Raw genomic sequence first — 12,700 nt, 5'->3', positions numbered from 1 at the left:
TTGGCTGAAACCTAGTAAGTCTCAATAAATATTAGCTATATTAGCTGGTATTGTTAACCACACTCATAAAGGTTCATTGTTACTTGCAAAAAATAGTGGCAGTTTGCCCACCTGCCTGGGAGTAGAATTTATGGTGTTTAACAGGGACCACCCAATAGAGACCAGCTGGGCTCCCAGGAATGCCCTCTAGGTGGTCCTTAGAGAGGAGACTCAGCCTGTCGCCAGTATGCATCCAGAGACGTCCCAGGGCAGCAGGCCAGTTGATGGGGGACTATTCAGAAGGTCAGATTTGCTCTAGGGTGAGGCTGAGTCTTGCTGCAAATCAAAACTTTCCCAGGGTGTTTGTGATCTGGCTGAGCCTGGCACTGTCCACCCATTATCATCCAAGCAAAAAACAGTGAAGACAATAACAACTAGTGATAACAATGGCAAACACTCAGAGCACTTGTGTTGTACCAGACACTGTTCTAGTGCTTTACGGGTATTAACCCATTTAATTCTTAGAGTCAGTACAGTTATTCCCCCATTTTACAGAGGAGGGAAGTGAGTCACTGACACAATAAAACACAAAACAGACCGTCAAAGTGGGATCAGCACTTCCACAGTTTTCAAACGAAAGGTACAGACTCCCATGGGAAAGCACAAGAAACCCAGGGGAACTGTCTTTGCAGACTGTTTGAAAGACAAATAAATGCCCCAAACAAGCCATGGCAGAGTCTATTTGAGAAAAACCTGGGTTCTTTTTTACCATTTTCTTGCCAGCGGAAAAGGGTGAGGACAGCCGCGAAAGGACTCGGTTACCCGTTGCTCTTTCTGTGGTTAGAATTTATTTTTGTGAGTCTGCGTGAGTGCGTATATAAAAACCTGGGTTTCCTAAGCTTATATGGTCAGCTTAGTAACGGGTCGTGGAGTCTCTAGTGGGCCCTTTGCTGTGTCATCCATCATCCTATTCAGCAACGTGGCCATTTCCTGTTCTCCTGCTCGCTCGCTCTTTCTCTTTCACTTGTTCTCTTTCCCTGGCTCTCTCTCACCCGGTGGAGGCTGGGGCTGCCTTTCTGCCATCCTGGTGGGTGGGCTGGGGCCTGAGGCCAGCATTCATTTTGTGCCAGAATGCAGTGCAGCAGGCGAAACCACGGGCAGGTCTTCACGGGCAGATCTTCAGGGAGAAGGCACAGTAGGTGGGCTCTCCTCCACCAAGGGCAGCCCAGGAAGGTGCTGGGAAGGAGCAAGACTTTACAGAAGGAAGCCCAGTGCCCAGTGTCTGGGGGGGCGGGGTGGGTGGCAGGTCAGAGCTGCCCCCTCTTAACCTGTTCTCTCCTTTTCTCCATGTCTTGGTGTTATGAATTGAATTGGGTCTCCCAAAAATATGTGTTGGAATCCAAACCCCTATACCTGTGGATAAGGAACCCTCGTGGCTCAGTGGTTAAGTGCTCAGCTGCTAAACAAAAAAGTCAGTGGTTCCAACCCCCCAGCCTCTCCGCAGGAGAAAGATGTGGCAGTCTGCTTCTATAAAGATTACAGCCTTGGGAACCTTATGAGGCGGTCCTACTCTATCCCATAGGGTCGCTATGAGTCGGAACTGACTTGATGGCAATAGGTTTCGTTTGGTTTTTTTATTCTCGTTTGAGAATAGGGTTTTCTTTGGTGTGTTAATGACCCCATATCAGCGTAGGGTGTGTCTTAAACCTACTCACTTTTGAGATGTAAAGGGAGCCGATTAGACACACAGAAAACCCACTGCCGTAGAATCAATTCCAACTCAGCCACAGAGAAGTAAGTGCAAATCGAGGGGAAGATAGATGCCAGGAGGAAATCGCCAAGGAACAAGGAATGCTGGAGCTGCAGGAGCTGAGACAACTATCTTCTCCCGAGTGGACAGGGAGAGCACCTTTCCCTAGAGCCTGAACCCTAAACGTGGACTTCTAGCCTCCTAAACGGTGAGAAAATAAATTTCTGTTCATTAGTCACCTATTGGCGGTATTGCTGTAACAGCAGCACTAGGTAACAAAGACATTTGGGGCCTGTTGGGGCCTCCAGGGCAGGAGACCAGCCTGTTCAGAGATGAGGGAAAGCAGGCGGCAAACAGGTGCCACACGGTCATCTGTGGTTGTGGCAGCTGTCACCTGTAGGCCCTGGGGGAAATACCTTCCCTGTCACTTTCATCTAGAGTCAAATCTTGCCAGATTTTCGAGCTGTGTGACCTTGGGCACATTCCTCCATGTCTCTGAGCCTCATCTTCCTGTGAAAATGGGGAGTGATTTAATAGAAATTATCATCACTGGCATTTCTGAGTGCTTCTCTGCACTGGTCACTGTTCTGGGTGCGTCACACATACCTGCTGCACAGGTTATTGTGGGGATTAAATGAGACGACCCAGGTGAGGTACTGAGAACGGTGCCTGGCAAGAAAGCTCTCAATAAACATCACTTGTTTTGCTATTACAAGGGCAGCTGGTGTCTTAATTACCTAGTACTGCCATAACAAAAAACACCACAAGTGGGTAATTGTAAAGAGCAGAAATTTATTTTCTCACAGTTCTGGAGGCTGTAAGTCTGAATTCAGGGTGTTGGCTCTAGGGGAGGTCCTCCTTTGTCTCTTTCAGCTTCTAGTAGCTGCAGAAAATCCTTGGCATGCCTGGGCTTATAGACTCATCTGCCTCGACTCCCTCTGTTGTATCTTTCTGTGTCTATTCTGTCTTTTTGTAAGGCACCACTCAGAAGGGATTAGGTTTAGGAAGCATCCTATTCTGGTATGACCTCATTAACACAACAACAACAACGAAAAACCCATCCTATTTCCAGACCAGTTGCCAGTTGAATTGATTCCAACTCATGACTACCCTATGTGTGTCAGAGTAGAACTGTGCACCATAGGGTTTTCAGTGGCTGACTTTTCAGAAGTAGATCACCGGGTCTTTTTTCTGAGGTGCCTCTGGGTGGACTTGAACCATTGACCTTTCAGTTAGCAGCTGTCTTAGTTATCTAGTGCTGCTATAACAGAAATACAAGTGGAAGCCTTTAACAAACAGAAATTTATTTTCTCACAGTTTAGGAGGCTAAAAGTCCAAATTCAGGGTGCCAGCTCTGGGGGAAGTTTCTCTCTCTCTCTCTCTCTCTCCCCCCGTAGGTTCTGGGGGAAGATCCTTGAAGTTAATCTTCCCCTGATCTAGGAGCTTCTTAGCACAGGGACGCCGGGTCCAAAGGAAGCTCTGCTCCTGGCAAGTCTTTCTTGATGGTAGGAGGTCCCTCTCTCTCTGCTCACTTCTCTCTCCCTTTATCTCTTGTAAGATAAAAGGTGATGCAGGCCACAGCCCAGGGAAACTCCCCCTTACATTGGATCAGGACTGTGACCTGAGTAGGTGTTGCATCCCACCCTAATCCTTTTTAACGTAATCTAATCTTACCTCAGTAACCGTAGGCAGAGATTAGGATTTACAACGCATAGGAAAATTACATCAGATCGCAAAATGGAGGACAACCACACAACACTGGGAATCATGGCCTAGGCAAGTGGATACACGTTTTTGGGGGATACAATTCAATCCATAACAGCAGCCCAGCATGTTAATCAATTGCACCACCTGGGGATTCCTTTCCAAATTTTCAAACAGGATCATATTTACAGGTACAGGGGTTAGAACGTCAGTGTAACTTTTGGGAGGACACAATTCAACCCAAAACAGCTGGGAACAATGGAGCTGGGATTTGAACTTGGGCCCTTCAGAATCCAGGGCTTCAGATTTTAACCAGGCCACAATGCGGTCTTCATAGCCACCCAGAGCTCAATAAAAACAGAGTAATCCAGAAGCCTCTGTTTTTCTCCAGGGGCAGTATTTTTAATACATCATCATTTAATCACAAGGCATAACTCTCTCACCTGACCCAGGAAATGATACTGTAAGTCATAAGTTGTTGGGGTGTTTTACTTTCTGTTTTTGAAATTAAAATGGATCGCATGGAATTGGGTTTCGAGAAGTTTACACACCCTCTGAGATAACCGTGGCACCCTTGGTTGGGGTGGGAGAAGTTCAGTCAAGACTTGGCAATCTCCACCCCAGTGGGTCTGAGCATCAGCTTTGCTCTCAGTTTAATATTTCTTTACTGAGAGATCGAATAACCGTAACATCTGATTTCTGAAGTCTGGTGGGGCCATGGGCTGTTCCAGCTCTTGGCCGGCTTGGGTTTCGTTAATGACTGTCTGGTAGTGACCAAGTTTGTGTCTTGCACTCATGTGGACGACAAGAGCTTGAGTAAAGACCAGCGTGGAGAAGGGGTGCTCAGGCTCCGCTATAGAGCCGAGTAGCTGGATAGCTACAGCCTGGTGGTGCAGTAGTTAAGAGCTCAGCTGCTAACCAAAAGGTCGGCAGTTGGAATCTACCAGCCGCTCCTTGGAAACCCTATGGGGCAGTTCTACTCCGTCCTGTAGGATCATTATGAGTCTGAATCAACTCAATGGCACCTAACAACAACAACAGCTAGGCAGCTGGCTAGAGAAGCTGACATCCTGGGGTAAGGACAGGCCAGCTCAGCAGCCCTCAGGAGTCAAGGAGACAGGCTGTGGGAGGGTGTCGGGGGCTGCAAGCCTGAAGGCCCAGAAGGACAGGTTAGGTTTTGCACACTCTGCCTGGAATGCCCTCTCTTGCTAATTCAGTCATTTATTCATTCTTTCAACAATTTTATTGAGGGCCTGCTCTGTGACGGAGTCCCTGGGTGACACAAATGCGTGAGCACTCGACTATTAATCAAAGGGTTGGCAGTTTGAACACACCCAGAGGTGCCTTGGGAGAAAGGTCTGGCGATTTACCTGAGAAAAAAAGCCATTAAAAATCCTATGGAGCTGTTCTACTCTGACATACATGGGGTCTCCATGAGACAAAATAGACTCCACAGCAACTGGAATGATACGGTGCGCTGAGGTATGTGCTGTTCAAGGTACTGGGGATACAGCAGTGAAGAAAACAGAAAACTAAATCCCTGCCCTCATAAAGCTTAGATTCTAAGAGACAGACAATAAATAAATAAAATAAATAGTATCTTAGGTGATGATAAGTGATGATAGAAAGAAGGATATAGTATTGAATGTTTTATTATGTTTTGCTGTCGCTATTGAGTTTTTTATATTTGCTTTTTTTTTTTGCTGTGTGTTTTGTTTTACAATTTTAGATAGGGTGATATTTGAGTAAAAATCTAAAGGAGGTGAAGGAAGTCCTTGGGGGAAGAACATTCTAGAGAGAGGAAGAAGGAAGTGCAAAGGCCCTGAGGCAGGACTGTGCCTGGGAAGTTGAGCCCAACCCTCCCTTTCCTGTGAAGCCATCATTCAGCCCCCAGCCTGTCTGGTCACTCATGGCACTTGACACCTAGGGTCTTTCTGGCCATAGGGAACTGACCCAGGCGGAACCTTCCAGGCTGAGTGAGGGCCTGGAAGGGATTTCTAGAGGCAGGCTCTGTGGCAAGTCTCTGCAGTTCAGTTTTGCATAAATCAAGGTTTTCATCAAGCTTGCTTTACAAATGCACATTCCTGGCCATGTTCTGTTGTTGCTTGCCGTCGAGTCATTCAGACTCATAGTGACCCTATAGGGCAGAGTAGAACTGCCCTATATTGAATACACCGTGGACCAGGAAAAGAACGAACGAATCTGTCCTGGAAGAAGTACAGCCAGAATGCTCCTTAGAGGCAAGGATGGCAAGACTACATCTCACATACTTTGGACATGTTATCAGGAGGGACCAGTCCCTGGAGAAGGACATCATGCCTGGTAAAGTAGAGGGTGAGTGAAAAAGAGAAAGACCCTCGATGAGATGGATTGACACAGTGGTTGCCACAATAGGCTCAAGCGTAACAATGATTGTGAGGATGGCACAGGACCGGGCAGTGTTTCGTTCTGTTGTACATAGGGTCCCTGTGAGTTGGAACCGACTCGACGGCACCTAATAACAACAACGATCTTTACAAGAGCAGATTACCAGATCTTTTCTCAAGCTGAGCCGCTGGTAGGTTCTAACCACTGAACTTTCAGTTAGCAGCTGAGTGCTTAACTGTTGTGCCACCAGGGCTCCTTAGGGCCATGCTTTAGAAACGCTTAATCAGAAGCACCAGGGTTTGTGCCTGGGAATCTGCATTTTAGTAGCTTCCAGGTATGTTTGAGAACTCTCCCATATATTGATTCAGACCAATTTTCTTGTTATTTCTGTCTTTTCTCTTCTTCCAACTGACCAGGGGAGAAAAACCAAAACCGAACCTATTGCCATCAAATGGATTCCAACTCAAAACAACCCTGTAAGACAGAGCAGAACTATCCCATAGGGTTTCCAAGGCTGTAAATCTTTACAGAAGCAGACGGCCACATCTTTGTCCTGCTGATCAGCTGGTGGGTTAGAACCACCAAGCTTCTGGTTAGCAGCTGAGCACTTAACCACTGCACCACCAAGGCTCCTTGACCAGGGTAGAGTCAGCCATAATTCACCTCTCTTGGAAAAACATTTTGAGTTTTTCTTGAGGCACCTTGTCAGTCATTTCCTGCCATTGAAATAAGACTTTGTCTAGGTGGAGTTTGGCAGAGTTGTTCTGTCCACAGGCAGAAAGGATTGGTCTGAAAATGGTAAGGGGTGGGGGACAAGGGGAGACAGCTCGGATTTGCATGTCTTTTCCTCGACACACTCCATCCCTCGTCATGCCCACTGGGCAGGGTGCTTCTTAAGGACAATGACTGGTCCGGGACACTTACAGGGGCTTAGGAGGTGTTTGTAGCAATAAAGGAAGAACAAAAGAATGAATGTCACTTTTTTTTAATTGTAGTTTAGATGAAGGTTTACAGAGCAAATTAGTTTCTCATTAAACAATTAATACACATATTGTTTTGTAACATTGGTTGCCAACCCCACAACATGTCAACACTCTCCCCTTCTCAACCTTGGGTTCCCCATTACCAGAGAATAAATGTCACTTTTGACTACGAAAGCTAGGAGCAGTAGGCTTGTGGGCTTGGTAATAGCTTTTCCTTAGCACATGGAAGAAAACCTTATTCTTTCAAAATTGTTCATTCCACCCTATCCCTTCCCCAATCTCCAACCTCCCCCCAACCCCCAGAAATGGTGGTCCCTTTAGCTTACTCTTTCTATTTTGTGGTCTGCAACAGGGAGGACTAGAAATTTGGGCGGAGGTGGGGCGGGGGGGGGCGGGGAGGCGCCCGGGTGGCACTTTGATTAAGCGCTCAGCTGCTAACCGAAAGGTTGGAGGTTGGAACCAGCGGCCCTGCGAGAGAAAGACCTGGCAATCTGCCTCCATAAAGATTACAGCCTAGAAAACACTATGGAGCGGTTCTATTCTGTCACTTGGGGTCGCTATGAGTCATCCATTCGAGGGCACCTAAGAACAACAAGAAGTAGGGGAATACTAATCCCCAAACTTCTCCTGAGTGCAATCAGCTCCCCACCCTCACCCACAGCCTTGAGAAAAGTGATGGAAAGGATAAAGATTCTTGAGTCAAATCTCCTCTCTGCTCCTTCCTCGCTGTAAAACCTTGAGCCACTTGGGTGACCTCTGAAACTCGTTTCCCCATTTGTGAAGTGGGGCTGTGGACCCCAAAATGGCAAGGTCAACACGGCCCCAGGCACTGAGCTAGGTGGTAACCCCGTAGGGTGTCCCGTCCCGCAGCCCCCACGCTCCTCACTGGCACCGCCCTGGCCACGCCCCTCACGGCCCCGTCTGGCCCGGCGGCGTTGCTACGGCGACGCGCGTACACAGGCCGGGCGGGCGCGCGGGTGCGGGCTGCGGGCTGGAGACTCCGCGGGAGCGCGGCCGGGCGGGCTCGCCCGCGAGCGGGCCCCGCGCCTCCCGAGCCAGCGGGGCTGTCGGCGGAGGACCGAGGGTAGGCTTCTTCCTCCGGCCAGGTAAGTGCGGAACGAGAGGAGGCAGCGGGCCGAGACCCGAGACAGGACCGGGGTAGGTCCTGCGAGGTTAAAGGCTGAGGGATGATCCGGCCCCATCCGGAGCCCGAACTCTTCTCCGATCCAGGCTCCGGTTCCAGGGTCACCCCATAGGAAGCATTTTCAACCCTACGTGCATCCCTCCACCCCACTTCCGGGGTTACCCACCCCTCTTTGGCACCTGCTGCAGCTGCTCTTGGATGCCCTGGGAAGTAACACCTGGGATTAGGAGGAGCACCCTCTGCTTCGCCTGATTTAAGGACAACACCCATTACCTTACCTTTTCTTCCCGTTTATAACTTCGAGGAACAGCTCCCCGGCCACTTAAGACCTTGTGACCCTCGAAAGAAACTTTGCTCCTGTAGCCCAATTCTGACCCATCCGAAGTGGTCAGTGAGGGATGCAGATGAATGAAGCTGTTTTGCTCTTCCCTATGTCTGGTGCTCTGTGGTATTGACTAAGAACTCATTTACAGAGTTTAACACATTCAAATCACTTTCCTCAGTGTTTTCAGGTAGAACAGTGACTGCACAGGGCAAAAGAAAGCTGGAGAAATATTGACCAACCCAGACAGCTAAAGAAATCGTATTTATGTTTGCAAGAAGTCACCTAGGATAGATACTGACGGGAAAAACGAGTTACCACCAAAGATTCCTAGCCAGTTGGCTTGACTTACTTGCTTTTAAGTGTCATTTTGTGTTTTCATTCATTCAGCAAATATTTGTTGTTGTTGTTGCCTGCTGCGAAACCAAACGTTATCCTGTCGTGCACCATCCTCATGATCTGTTGCAGATTAATCATTGTTTCGTTATGTTCTATAGGGTGTTCATTGCCTGATATTCCAAAGTTGATCGCCAGGCCTTTCTTTCTAGTCTGTCTTAGTCTGGAAGCTCCAGTGACAGACAGGTGGTAGCTGTGCCATGAAGTGCATTGACCGGGAATCCAACCTAGGTCTCCTGCATGGGAGGTGAGAATTCTACCACTGAATCGCCAGTTGCCTCAGCAAGTGTTTACTAAGCACCTATTATGTGTCAGGTGCTACTCTGGGCACTGGAGATGGAGTAATGAACAAAATGAACAAAACTGTTAGCTGACAAGGGCCTGAAATTTTACCCTACTTGCAAACTAATGTTAGCCTGCTGGTTTTATAGATGTTGACCGAAGACACAAAACTCCTAGGTCAGATACAAAGGACTTTATTCCTCAAGGCGCAGCAGGTACAACAGGCAGCATGAGCTCATGGTTGAATTGGTTCCCCTTGTCCCAAAAGTCTCTTGGGGGCTGCAGAACAGCCCAGGTGGATGCCGTGTATACAGTGGGTCTGCATCCCAGCTGAGGAACCTGAGCCAGGAAACTCCAGTCTACAAGGGCTGCTAGTAAACCTGCCTTAGTTTCTTAGTGCTGCTATAACAGAAATAGCACAAGTGAGTGGCTTTAATGAACAGAAATTTAATTTCTCACGGTTTAGGAGGATAGAAGTCTGAATTCAGGGAACTGGCTCTGGGGAAAGCCTTTCTCTCTCTGTTGGCTCTGGGGGAAGACCCTTATCTCTTTTCAGCTTCTGTTCCTTGGTTCCTCGGTGATCTTTATGTAGCATGTGTCTTCCCCTCTGTTTGTGTTTCCTCCTCTGCGCTAGTCTTCTGTTTTTATATCTCAAAGGCTTAAAACACACCCTACACTGGTATGGTCTCCTTAACATAGCAAAGAAAGTCCTATTCCCAAGTGGGATTACATCCACAGGTATAGGGGTTTAGGATTTACAACACTTATTTTTGGAGGACACAGTTCAATCCATAATACTGCCCAATGTTTGACCTATAAGGAGACATTGTTGTCGTTATTGTTAGTTGCAGGGATGAATTACCCAGTAAGCAAGGTAAGCAAGTCCTCAGGGCATCAACAAAACAGGGACACCAGTTGTCCAAAGCAAAGACCCATAGATACCAAACAGACAGGACACAAGGAAATGTGAGCACTGAAGTGGAAGGGAATTGGCAGAGCACTCAATGAAATTGATACCAGCTCCAGTTCTTGAGAACGTGCCGACTGGAAATAAAGTTCATGCAGGGTCACAAGGGCTCCCATGAGCAAGGTTGTTTAAGCTATGAGGCCCCTACCACTTCAACACCTTCATTGACATCTGTCTCCTACAGTGTCCTCCCTTGTAATTGAAACTCCTTATCTCGATGGGTCTCTTGGGAGTATACTATTTCTTTCTAATAAACAAGAGGTGGAGGTGGGCTGTTGAGTCCAACTCTTGCTACATTCACCCAATATGCAACTGGATCTAACACGAGCAGTTACTGGGCAAGGATGGATTATATTAATAGATAACAAGTCTCTGATCCATTTTGAGACAACCATTTTGTATATCCACATCTGCAACTCCAGCCAGGAGGGTCAGCAATGCTCTGGGAGCTCCAGTCCCAGATGATGCCCAAAAGCAAGGGAACTCAAATAGGTCAACCATAGTAGTGAATTCAATCAAGTTACTTTTTAACTAAATAGCATTTATGTACAGTTATGTCCTAAGTTTTGTAAACAATAATATTTATAACTTTAATTTTAAAATGTTTGGCATACACACAGATGCAATCTAGCATACATTTAATATAATACTAACATGGGTAATAATTTTCTATAATATTAACATAGCAAATGTCCAAAAACTACTAGAAAATATTAATAGGTACCTAACATGAAAAGTTTTAATTTATGTACCAAGTGAGTTATGTTCTTTATTATCTGTTGCGCAGGATGCAGTACTTGATATTACTCTATATATGCTAATAAACGACGTATATGTATATATAACTCATGAATCCCATTCGAATGCATGAGTAAGCAGAGGAGGAGGCACCACAGATTATCAGTGTTTAGGGCCCTCATATGCTTTAATCTGGCCTTGGTTAGTTGCCATGGAGTTGGCTCAGACTCATGGCGACCTTACATATAACAGAAACAAAACATTGCCTGGCCTTGTACCACCTTCTGATTGTTGGTATATTTGAGTCCATTGTTGAGGCTACTGTGTCAATCCATCTCATCAAGGGTTTCCCTTCTTTTCGTTGGTCCTCTGCTTTACCAAATATGATGTCCTTTTCTAGAGATTGGTCTTTCCTGATGATATGTCCAAAGTAAGTGAGCCAAAATCTCACCATCCTCGCTTCTAAGGAGCATTCTGCTTGTATTTCTTCTAACACTGAATTTGTTCGTTCTTCTGGCAGTCCATGGTATATTCAGTATCCTTTGCCAACACCACAGTTCGAATGCGTCAATTCTTCTGTCTTCCTTTTTCATTGCCCAGCTTTCCCATGCATATGAGGCGATTGAAAAGATCACGGCTTGGGTCAGGCACATCTTAGTCATCAGAGGGACATCTTTGCTTTTTAAAAATTTAAAGAGGTTTTTACAGATCATTGCTTCTATGGACACTGATTGTTGATCCAAGTCGAATGGAATTGTTGACAACTTCAATTTTTTCTCCATTTATCATGATATTGTTTATAGGTCCAGTTGTGAGGATTTTCATTTTCTTCATGTTCAGGCATAATCCATACTGAAAGTTTTATCTTTATTATAAACAAATCTGCCCTCTGACCTGGAGGGGGACACTATCTGTCTTCCCAGGCTGTTTGCCATGCAGACAACCTTGGAAAGGTCGTTTAGAACAAAATCTGTCAATGAGTTTGCTCAGAAGAGGGATAGTGACACAAGAGACCCATGGAGAATAGTCTCCCAGCAAAGCAACACAGTCTGGCTCTCCTGAAACATATATGATAGTAAGGGGGGAACAAATAGCAAACACATGACTAAATAAAGGAACAAGAAAATGTCAGAGGATTATAAGTTACGGGGACGGAATGAGAAATTGCAGTAAGGTATGTTAGCTAGAAAGTGAAGTTGACAGGTTTTTGTCAGCTGCCGTTGAGTCGGCCCCTGACTCTTGGCGACCCCATGCACAATGGAACAAAAAGCTGTCGTGTCCTGCACCATCCCTATGATCAGTTGCAGGTTAGACGGTTGTGATCCATAGGGTTTTCATTGACTGATTTTCAGAAGTAGATCTCCAGGCCTTTCTTTCTAGTCCATCTTAGTGTGGAAGCTCTGTTGAAACCTGTTCAGCATCAGAGAAACATGCAAGCCTGCTAGTGGCTATGCATGAGGTGTACTGGCCAGGAATCAAACCCTGGTCTCCTGCATGGAAGGCAAGAACTGCCATTGCTCCTGAAGTGGCAGGAGGGCACCTTTATCCAGGGTGGTCAGGGAAGCCTCCTGCAAGGTGGGGCTCCTGAGCAGAGGGAAGCCATCAGTGTTGGGAACATATGAGAGAAAAGCTGGAAAACAAATATGCAAATCATCCAAATTTGGGGTTTTAGTCTGGAGTCATTTCCTGTAAAATTTATTTCTCATGATATTTTACAAACATAAAAGAAGAGGCATACCCCTCACAATTTTACATTTTAAGTTATTAGGCTTGTATGTGTTGCCTGATGGCATGACCCTCTGCAACTGAAGATGAATAACTCAAGCAATTTTACTGACAACAGATCATTGTTCTCTTGGAAAAGGAAATTTATCAGAATTGGAAGAAGACTCATTAACAACCTGCGATATGCAGATGACACAACCTTGCTTGTTGAAAGTGAAGATGACTTGAAGCACTTACTGGTGACAATCAAAGACCACAGCCTTCAGTATGGATTACACCTCAACATAAAGAAAACAAAAATCCTCACAGCTGGACCAATAAGCAACATCATGATAAATGGAGA

The 12,700-nt window shown here is 46.3% G+C and overlaps 1 protein-coding gene across 1 annotated transcript in view; it reads left to right on the top strand.

Annotated features, from left to right (window-relative positions):
* The first annotated feature begins 1,032 nt into the window (after positions 1 to 1,032).
* The window catches only part of FHAD1 (forkhead associated phosphopeptide binding domain 1), a 201,272-nt gene continuing 189,604 nt past the window's right edge, over positions 1,033 to 12,700 (top strand). Inside the window, exon 1 of the mRNA XM_023732166.1 lies at positions 1,033 to 1,178. The gene's annotated coding sequence lies outside the window, so the exon portion shown is untranslated. The remainder of the gene's footprint in view (positions 1,179 to 12,700) is intronic.

This window comes from Trichechus manatus, unplaced genomic scaffold (genome assembly GCF_000243295.1).
Source record: "Trichechus manatus latirostris isolate Lorelei unplaced genomic scaffold, TriManLat1.0 scaffold00048, whole genome shotgun sequence".
Lineage (NCBI taxonomy): Eukaryota > Metazoa > Chordata > Mammalia > Sirenia > Trichechidae > Trichechus > Trichechus manatus.
The sequence above is the reverse complement of the archived record's forward strand: the minus strand, read 5'-3'. Positions and strand labels throughout refer to the sequence as shown.